This window comes from Megalobrama amblycephala, linkage group LG7 (assembly GCF_018812025.1).
Source record: "Megalobrama amblycephala isolate DHTTF-2021 linkage group LG7, ASM1881202v1, whole genome shotgun sequence".
NCBI classification, from domain to species: domain Eukaryota; kingdom Metazoa; phylum Chordata; class Actinopteri; order Cypriniformes; family Xenocyprididae; genus Megalobrama; species Megalobrama amblycephala.
The window spans coordinates 42,925,069-42,936,290 of record NC_063050.1 but is presented as its reverse complement, the minus strand read 5'-3'; positions in this window follow the sequence as shown (position 1 = coordinate 42,936,290).

The following is an 11,222-nucleotide window of genomic DNA, read 5'->3' as shown; positions in this document are numbered from 1 at the left end:
CTGACGTAGACCCTTTCGAGCGAATCTCGACATATATATTCATGACATAAAGCTCATTTAATCCAATCACTGCGCTGTAGTATGCATAAGATTATAATTGCAGTATTATGCATGAGGAAGCATCGACTTCTCTCGGAAGTGGATTGTTTTGCTGTAATCTACCAGCACAAATGGAAAATATGTTCGCATGAGATCGCATTACAGCGGATAATTCAAATAACACAAAAGTGCTACTCATTCACCTCTGCCTGCTCTAGCTGCGTTCAAATACGCAAGCCGTTGGCTGTTTACCTCAGCACAGCACGTGTGTTGTTTGTATTTTGCTCGCGATGCGGTCAGAACTGGAGTTTGAATACGAACACATGAAAAATACGATTGTTTTTGAGCGCGCATATGCTCGGTTTCAGCGCGGAGCTCCGCGATGAGTTTAATAACACTAGCCACGTGACACATAGCTCATACAGAATAAAGTATCCGTGGTTAAAGTTTTTATTTCACACATTCTCCTGCACCAAACATTAACCAGCACGGTGTAGTTATGCACACATAGTTTCATCAAGTTGTGGAAGCTTGTTCCGTCGCATTTGCATTAGGTGTACTCATTTTGTAAAACTTGCCGCGTTCGCGTTTGATCTTAGCGTACAACTGCTGAGCACTGGCTGGTGGCTGCATGTCTCTGTGGTGTACGTCATCACGCAAATAGCCAATCGCGTTCTGCTCTTTCTAACGGCTGCGCCTCAAGTCAGTGATGCTGTAATATATATATCGAAATACCGGAAATGTGTTTAAAAATCATATCACCGTTATCGAAAAAAATTATATCGCGATATATATTGATATTGAATTATTGTCCAGCCCTAGTTTGAGCTAAACTCTGCAGGACAGTGGCCCTCCAGGAACGAGATTTATTTAAGCCTTTATTTGTCTTACAAAAAAGGCTAAATTGGACAATACAGATCATGTTCATTGTTGTAAAAAATATATCCAATCATAATATTTAAGCAAAAGTAAAGAGCTTTATGGATATTGACTCAAGTAAAGTTAAAAGTAGCTCATTAGAAAAATACTTAAAGGTGCTGTAGAACGTCTTTTTAAAAGATGTAATATAAGTCTAAGGTGTCCCCTGAATATGTCTGTGAAGTTTCAGCTCAAAATACCCCATAGATTTTTTTTTTACTAATTTTTTTATCTGCCTATTTTGGGGCATTATTAAATATGAGCCGATTTAGGCTGCGGCCCCTTTAAATGCTCACGCTCCCCGCCCATGGAGCTCGCGCTTGCCTTAAACAGTGCATAAACAAAGTTCACACAGCTAATATAACCCTCAAAATGGATCTTTACAAAGTGTTCGTCATGTAGCATGTCTAATCACGTAAGTATGGTATTTATTTGGATGTTTACATTTGATTCTGAATGAGTTTGATGGTGCTCCGTGGCTAAAGCTAACATTACACACTGTTGGAGAGATTTACAAAGAATGAAGTTGTGTTTATGAATTATACAGACTGCAAGTGTTTAAAAAATGAAAATAACGACAGTCTTGTCTCCGTGAATACAGTAAGAAACGATGGTAACTTTAACCACATTTAACAGTACATTAGCAACATGCTAACGAAACATTTAGAAAGACAACTTACAAATATCACTAAAAATATCCTGTTATCATGGATCATGTCAAAATCATTATTGCTCCATCTGCCTTTTGTCCTTGCTTGCTTACCTAGTCTGATGATTCTGCTGTGCACATCCAGACATCCTGCCCTTGTCTAATGCCTTGAACATGGGCTGGCATATGCAAATATTGGGGGCGTACATATTAATGATCCCGACTGTTCCGTAACAGTCGGTGTTATGTTGAGATTCGCCTGTTTTTCGGAGGTCTTTTAAACAAATGAGATTTATATAAGGAGGAGGAAACAACAGTGTTTGAGACTCACTGTATGTCATTTCCATATACTGAACTCTTTATTATTTAACTATGCCAAGATAAATTCAATTTTTAATTCCAGGGCACCTTTAAGTAGAAGTATTAAAGTAGGCCTAACTGATATCAAAACTACTTAAGTATCAAAAGTGCATGATTTTGTTTATAAATAGGCTATACAATGAGGTAATTTATAGCTTTTATCAAAAACATGGAAAAATGTCATACCTGCAGTGAACTATAGAACTGCCTAAATAGACCCTAATGCATTACAGTTTAATTTTTAAATAATTTGTGTGTGAATCAGGTTTTATATTATGGGGATCAAATTATATATGAACATTCTAAATTATGTCATTAAAAATCAGAAAGGTTTCTGTGAGGTTAGGGGAAGGGGTACATACCCAGTTTAAAAAAACTTCAATGGAAAGTTCCCACAGTGAAAGAAAAACAAGTGCGTATGTGTGTGTGTGTCAGAGCTAAAGTGGATTATTCTGTAGAGCCTCACATGAACTATATGGTGAGAGTAAAGTCATGTAGACAAAGACCTTTGCTTCTGCTTCAAACTGCCTCTAACAGACACACACACATACCAGCACAGTACATAAGAATTACAAAAATCCAATGGTGAACAATTGGTAATAATAAATCATTGTTGTCATTTTATTTTATTTTATAATTTTCAAAATAACACACATTTTATTATAATTTTATTATATTAAATTATGCTTTATCAGTGACAGTGTTGCCTTGTAAAATTATAACAATCGGTGAAGCCTGAATTCAGAGTCAAAAAATGTCTGCTGATAGTAATATAATCAAACTACCACCAGATGGCAGCACGCTCTTTAACATTTACACGTGGCTAAAATGGACGCTAAAACGGATGGAGTTTCCTCAACAAACGTTGTCTAATTGTGTAATTGTGCTTTTAACAATCAGGTGAGTGTGGTCTGGGGTTAAATTTGAATTCTGAGCATCACAAAATGGACCTCAGGTCAAATGTAAATCATCAAGAGGAAATGCATCAAGCTTTCTTGCTTTTTTCCCTGTGTGTGTTTGTATGTTAGTTTTTTTTTTAGCTGTATTGATTGGATTGTGTTCTATTCTTCCTTTCTCTCTCACCATCATTCTTTCTAGGTAATTGCTCAGAGATAGCATTGTGATTTTAATTGGATTTTCCCTCTACACTAATAGGTCTCTTTTGATAGCTTGACTGGAGCCAACAGACCATTTTAGAAAAGAGTCAATTTTTTTCTTCTTTTTTTTAGTATCCCCTGATTACAATAACCACTTGGGTAAACAGAAAAAAGCTAAAACAAAGATATAAATAAACATGAAAATACATTAAATTAAATGAATAAAACAATAAATTAAAAACATTACAAATAGTAAACCACCAAAGTCACATGATTTAAAGAAACCAGGCTTCGATATAGCTTGCCTACTTCAAAATGTAGTTACTGTATGTTACGCCATGTTAACCCATGAACCAGTGTCTCTATATGATAATGTAGACATTTTTAATTACACATTTGTATAATAAAGAAGTTATAGCAATTGTCTCTTAGTAGCCTGATTAGCAAGCCCTTTATAAAACACACCAAATAAGCCCTACAAATTAACAAAAACAAATTAAGAACACCTATCATACAGACACTTCATGTTTAATGGTATTTGATGATTTGTAGATTACATTGAATAGATTACACTTTCAAGAAAACATTTGAAATTGGTTGGACAGGTTCGTAAAATGTATGTTTTGTGCATGTTTGGACATTTAGTTGCATTTACACCGTTTTGACCAGCAGGTGCCGCCAGTGTGTGTTTGTTCCAGACAGACTCTCAGTGGTGGGGATTTTCCAGTGTCTCTTTGTGCAGGATATATCATTGCGGGAGTAGGTGGTGTCAAGTAACATTGAATCACTGTTGAGTCATTGAATCATTGACTCAGCCATTTGTGTAATAACACTGAGTCATTCAGGAACGAATCACCCCTGCTATAGTATATTATGCATGGTTATGATATTTATTATAATACAGGGAGTGCAGAATTATTAGGCAAGTTGATTTTCTGATCATATTTTTTTCCCAAGCACATTTTACCAATTCCAATCCACATCAATCTTAATAACTACTATTAATATTGTTTTTAATCATTTATAAGTGATATATAATTGTTCATGAAGGCTGGAAATGAAAAATGCCTTATATTCAGGTGTGCAGAATTATTAGGCAAGTTTTCTTTTACAGGCAAAATGAGCCAAAAAAGAGATTTAACTCAGACTGAAAAGTCAAAAATTATTAAATACTCACGAGAAGGACGCAATACTAATGCAATACTAGAAATTGCAAAGTTAAAGCATGACCAAGGGACAGCAAAATGCTCATTGGGTCAGCGGGGTCAGACAAAAACAGGTGGAAAAGAAAAGACACGTTAACTGCAAAATAATTAAGAATTATGTGTGAAACCATCAGGAACCCTTTAGTCTCCAGCGCCACCATTTTCCAGAACTGCAACCTACCTGGAGTCTCCAGAAGTGCAAGGTCTCAGGATCTCAGAGACTTAGGTTAGCTAAAGAATCCTAAAAAATGACCCGCACTTGATAAGAATCACAAGCTGAAGTGTTATAAAATACATGAAGACTGGGTTTTTATAGGCCTTATAAACCGACAGCTTGAGAGTGACTCCTGAAGGACCAGCACCACATCCTCTTGTACCACTGTTTGAAGAATTTATCTTCCAGAATCTGGCAGTAAGTTTTGGAAGATCATTTTTAGTCCATCTCTGCAAGACAGACATTTCAGGATAAGAGATGGACTAAAAGTGAACTCAAACACCTTACTGCCAGATTCTGGATAAATTCTTCAAACAGTGGTACAAGAGGATGTGGTGCTGGTCCATCAGGAGTCATTCTCAAGCTGTCTGTCTATAAGCCCTATTAAAACCCAGTCTTCATGTATTTTATAACACTTCAGCTTGTGATTCTTATCAAGTGCAGGTCATTTTTTAGGATTCTTTAGCTAACCTAAGTCTCTGAGATCCTAACACCTTGCACTTCTGGAGACTCCAGGTAGGTTGCAGCTCTGGAAAATGGTGGCGCTGGAGACTAAAGGGTTCCTGATGGTTTCACACTTAATTCTTCACCTTAATTCTTAATTATTTTGCAGTTAACATGTGTCTTTTCTTTTCCACCTGTTTTTGTATGACCCCGCTGACCCAATGAGCATTTTGCTGTCCCTTGGTCATGCTTTAACTTTGCAATTTCTAGTATTGCATTAGTATTGCGTCCTTCTCATGAGTATTTAATAATTTTTGACTTTTCAGTCTGAGTTAAATCTCTTTTTTGGCTCATTTTGCCTGTAAAAGAAAACTTGCCTAATAATTCTGCACACCTGAATATAAGGCATTTTTCATTTCCAGCCTTCATGAACAATTATATATCACTTATAAATGATTAAAAACAATATTAATAGTAGTTATTAAGATTGATGTGGATTGGAATTGGTAAAACGTGCTTGGGAAAAAAATATGATCAGAAAATCAACTTGCCTAATAATTCTGCACTCCCTGTATATTATGATATATTATGTATCAATTGAATATACTTGACTTTGATTGGAACTATTTTTGTTGTCAGAGCAAAACTAGACAAAATAACTGGCCTTAAATGTAAGTTACTTAATATTGACTTTTGTCTTTTGAAGAGTTGTATGAAAACAATGTGATCTGGGTCTGAATATCATCAGGACTGTGAATACAGCCAAATTACAAAAGGACTGATGATATTGCTATTTAAAGGTGCTAAAGAGGATGTTTTGTTTTATACATTTTTGCAATATTACTTGAAACTGTCTTTACTAACTGATAAAAGACTATTTATTAGGTGCTCTGAAAGTAATAATATTAATATACATCATCTGTGCACGAGGTAGGGCCTTAAAAACATCAGCCAATCGTTTACGCGATCATCGCGTAAACGATTGGCCCTCTGGCTTGTCAATCACTGCCACTGTTCCTTGTGAGAGACGTGTGCGGCTGTGCGCGCTCCAGTAACTTTCCACACTCCACAGGCACCGCATGCAATGATTTTGTCAGGAGACAGGAGTAACAACTGCAGATTATGAGTTACCTGCGGTGAGTCTGACATAATGAATCCACTAACACGACACAGCGAATGCCGGTGGTAAACACTCGTGTTCCAATACGAGTGTTTACGAGTTTTGGGAGGCGTTCCTTCGAAGGCGTTCATTACGCATGCGCTCATTTAAAAAACTCAGTAACAGTCTTTGGTTTCTCAGTCGACGAAAAGATCCTCTTTAGAACCTTTAATTGCAGTTGTATGTGTTTATATGCAGAGTCATGAGATTTAACATGTAGCTACATGTCAATGTTATAATGCTATATATTGTATATGTATGTAGCTGTAACAGTATCTGTAATAGTTCCCTTTCTTCATTCTGTCTTTCTTTTCCTTTTCTCCCCCATCTCTCTATTTGTGTCTGTCTGTGTCTGGTTGTTTCATTAGTTTGTATTGATGAATGGATCAGGAGATTTAAGTGGATGAGTTGCATTGATCTGTGCAACACACACACACATACACAGTCACCTCCATAAACTGCAGTTTCAGAGAAAAACAACCCCTCTCTCTCTCTCTGTCTCTCCTCTCCTCCTCCCTCCCATCCCTCTCGGAACACCTTCCTCTTTTTAATCATGATGATGATTACTCTTTTTGTCTGCCAGTAAAAGCCTTTTATCACCGACCTCTCAGATAACTGGAAAGTTCCATTATTCCCACACAATCACACACGCAGTAATTCCAGGAAACACTCACTGATTCTCTGCACACACCTGTTGTCATAGGTTTAGTTCTCCTTTTGCTATGCCACATACCTAATACAACATGTGCCTTTTGTCAAATGTGATATTATTTCAGATGATTACACATACTGATTTTGTTCGCAAATTTGTTGGCACAATTTTAAATTGTTTTTTTTACAAGATGTAATATAAGTCTAAGGTGTCCCCTGAATGTGTCTGTGAAGTTTCAGCTCAAAATACCCCCCAGATTTTTTTAAATTAATTTTTTAACTGCCTATTTTGGGGCATTATTAACTATGCACTGATTTTTTCAGCACGGCCCCTTTAAGAGATGCGCTCCCTCTGCCCCACGAGCTCTCGACTATATATACATCGCATAAACAAAGTTCACACAGCTAATATAACCCTCAAATGGATCTTTACAAGATGTTCGAAATGCGTACTGTATGCATGCTTCGAATTATGTGAGTAAAGTATTTATTTAGATGGTTACGTTTGATTCTGTGTGAGTTTGAGGCTATGCTCTGTGGCTAAAGCTAAGATTACACACTGTTGGAGAGATTTATAAAGAATGATGTTGTGTTTATGCATTATACAGACTGCACGTGTTTAAAAATGAAAATAGCAACGACTCTCGTCTTCGTGAATACAGTAAGAAACGATGGTAACTTTAACCACATTTAACAGTATATTAGCAACATGCTAATGAAACATTTAGAAAGACAATTTACAAATATCACTAAAAATATGATATCATGGATCATGTCAGTTATTATTGCTCCATCTGCCATTTTTCGCTGTTGTTCTTGCTTGCTTACCTTGTCTGTGCACAGATCCAGCCGTTAATACTGCCTTTCCTTGTCTAATGCGTCGAATGGGCTGGCATTATGCAAATATTGGGGTCATACATATTAATGATCCCGACTGTTACGTAACAGTCGGTGTTATGTTGAGATCCGAGTGTTTTCCGGAAGTCTTTTAAACAAATGAGATTTACATAAGAAGGAGGAAACAATGGGGTTTGAAACTCAATGTATGTCTTTTCCATGTACTGAACTCTTGTTATTCAGCTATGCCGAGGTAAAGTCAAATTCTGATTCTAGGGCACCTTTAATTTTATTTCATGAGTTTGAATTTGAATTGACCACAATGCAGGATTTTTATTCTACTTCTTTAAATGAAATTAAAATAGAATTTTAAAGACATTCTCAATTCAGTTATGAATAGTGCACAGCTGCAGCATGTGATGGACTGGCAAATGTGAATAATGAAATCCAATTAACATAAACCAATTGTAAATGCCAATATTAGTTCCTTTCATTCACTGGCTCACAGTCTTTCTGATGTGTGCTTGATGCAATAAGGTTTTGTAAAAAACTAAAACATCTAATTTTTGAAATTCAGTAAGTATCAGTGAGGTGTGTGTCTGACTCAGAATTGGACAAAATGGCATCTGCTTGAAGTGTGCCATCAAGTAGTTACAAACTACAACTCTCCTCGGTCTTCTGTTTGCTCTGGTTGCTAAGCGATGCTGGAAATAGTTTATTACCCAATGCAATTCCATTTCCATCAGTTTTCTACTGGGAACTGTAGGGAACACACACATACACACAAATAGATCAATATGACCCCTAGGGAAGGTTAGAGACAGTATTTTGCATTTACAGTAAAATCTGTGCTTGGGTGAAAACCCATTTAAAACCGTTCTGATAAAAACTGAACACGGCAATAATAACAGAAACTACGAATCGACGAGCTGCAGAGAAGAGTCGTGTTTGCCATGTGCCTACTTCATTTTTAATGGGCTTCTTAAACGCTGATATGAGCAGAAAAAATCCGCTAGCTTGCTCCACACAAGATAAGGGAGGTGGAACAGTCATTGATCGAAGCTAATGATTTTCACATTAAATTGGAGGAAAGGACAGAGACAAAGAGTCAGAGAGAGAGAATGAGTGAGGACGGGGGTGGGGGGGAAATGTTTCTTCCTCTTCTAATCCTGCAGTGGAAATGACACAGAAAGATAAATCCAGCAGCAATACTTAACAGTGCTCAGTTAGCTAATAACTCAGGCCTAGTAGGTAAAACCAAATACTTTACATTGCTTGATGTGAATGTACAGTAAAAAGTGTGAATGTGCAATTGTTAGTTTAAAGGGTTAGTTCACCCAAAAATGAAAATAATTTTATTTATTCCTCACCCTCATGTCGTTCTGCACCCGTAAGACCTTTGTTCATCTTCGGAACACAAATGAAGATATTTTTGATAAAATCTGATGACTCAGCGAGGCCTCCATAACCAGCAATGTTACTGCACCTCTCAAGATCCATAAAGGTACTAAAAACATGTATAAAACAGTTCATGTGACTACAGTGGTTCTACCTTTAATATTATAAAGCGACGAGAATACTTTTTGTGCACCAAAAAAACAAAATAACGAGTTTTCAACAATATCTATGATGGCCGATTTCAAAACACTGCTTCGAAGCTTTTGTTTTGAATCAGTGGTTCGGAGTGCCAAAGTCACGTGATTTCCGCAGAAAAAAGTTGAAAAGTCGTTATTTTGTTTTTTTGGTGCACAAAAAGTATTCTCGTCGCTTTATGTTTTAAATATGTTTTAAGTACCTTTCTGGATCTTGAGAAGTTCTGTGACATTGCTGGCAATAGAGGCCTCAATGAGCCATCGGATTGCATCAAAAATATCTTAATTTGTGTTCTGAAGATCTTATAGGTGTAGGACGACATGAGGGTGACATGAATTATTTTCATTTTTGGGTGAACTAACCTTTTTTTTAACCTGTCATGAAAATGACTTAACGGTCTTAAAGGAATAGTTCACCCAATACGAAATATACAATATCAAAAATGGCACATTACACTGGGTGTGTAACTAGTAACCGAACACAACATTTCCTTTTTGAATTATGGACACAAATGTGTACTCGACAATATAAGGCTAATATCAAATAATACAAATAATTAAAAAAGGCCTATAGAACACAAGTCATATGCACAACTTTTAGGATACTTTTTTTGTACTTTCTGGAGATTGACAACCCCTTATAAAAGCTAAATTGTTGATATTTTTTTCATAAAATGACTGAAAATGCTACAGTAAAAAACTGTTTATTGGTTAACTGTAAAATACCATATACAGTGAAAAATGTAAAATGATTTAACATTGGTCTAATGTGGTTTAATGTATTATGTTATTAAAATACTGTCCAATTCATGTAAGTAGAAACAAGTAAAAACTATGAAATACAGTACCATGTCATAGTTGTGTGCATCGCATATGATATTTTCTTTAAAAGGGTTTGTTTCTTATTATTGTTATCAGTAATGCACATTGGGGTGTTTTGTTATGTTTTATTGTATTTAACTCATTACTTTTAAAAGTAACTCTCCCCAACACTGGTTATCAGTACATTTTAAAGTGAAAAGTAGTTTTTGATTAAGGTAAATTGGTATATATATATATATATATATATATATATATATATAAAATATAAAATAAACAGGCACAAATATTCCATGCTGCAATACCTGAAACATTTTCAGCATCTTTTAAACCATAAAATTAACAGGATATATATAATATGATGCATCAAGCAATTGCAGAATATCTTTAAGACCTTTAGATTAGACATAATGTAGTTTAGGGAATAGTTAATCTAAAAATGTTCGGGATGCTATTTTTTCTTATGTGGGGGAAATATATATATATATATATATATATATATATATATTTTTTCCCCCACATAAGAAAAAATAGCATCCCGAACGACATGAGGGTAAGCAAATAGACCGATTTTTTTCATTTTTAAATGAACTATTCCCTACACTACATTATGTCTAATCTAAATGTCTTAAAGATATTCTGCAATTGCTTGATGCAGCATATTTGGGCATTATTGTTGTCTGAATTTAGGTTGTTCCTCATCAAACTGAACAGTCTGAACTGCAATGAAACATTCATTTAGATCAAGGCCTTGTGTGTTTCCAGGGAAATTGAATAGGTCTTCATTCACCCAAAGCTTAAAAGTTTTGCTATTCATTTTTAAAGAGGCTAAGGGTCAGTGCTGTATGTGTTGATGTGCATCTGGATGTTTTGTATTTCAAGCGGTTTCAGGCTGAAATGTTTCTCATTTGGCAAATTTCTAAGAGAATTTCAATCTGAATCCTCTGTCTCTATGAGATTATGAGGAAACTTTATTTGGTAATCTTGAAAACATGATAAACCAATGATCGATGATCACTGTCACCTGTAAGAATAGTTTGTGTATTGTTTTTTTTTTTTTACTACTTGCAAATCTTATAAGCTGTACGCTATACTCTCCCTGCATTTAAACCGAACTATATTTGCATTCTGGATGCTTTGTGTTTCTGTGTGTGTGTTCTTGTATACATGGTTTATGAGGACACTTCCTGTGTCCTTGTAAACCAAATGGCTTAAAAAAAAAATACTAAGTGGTGTTT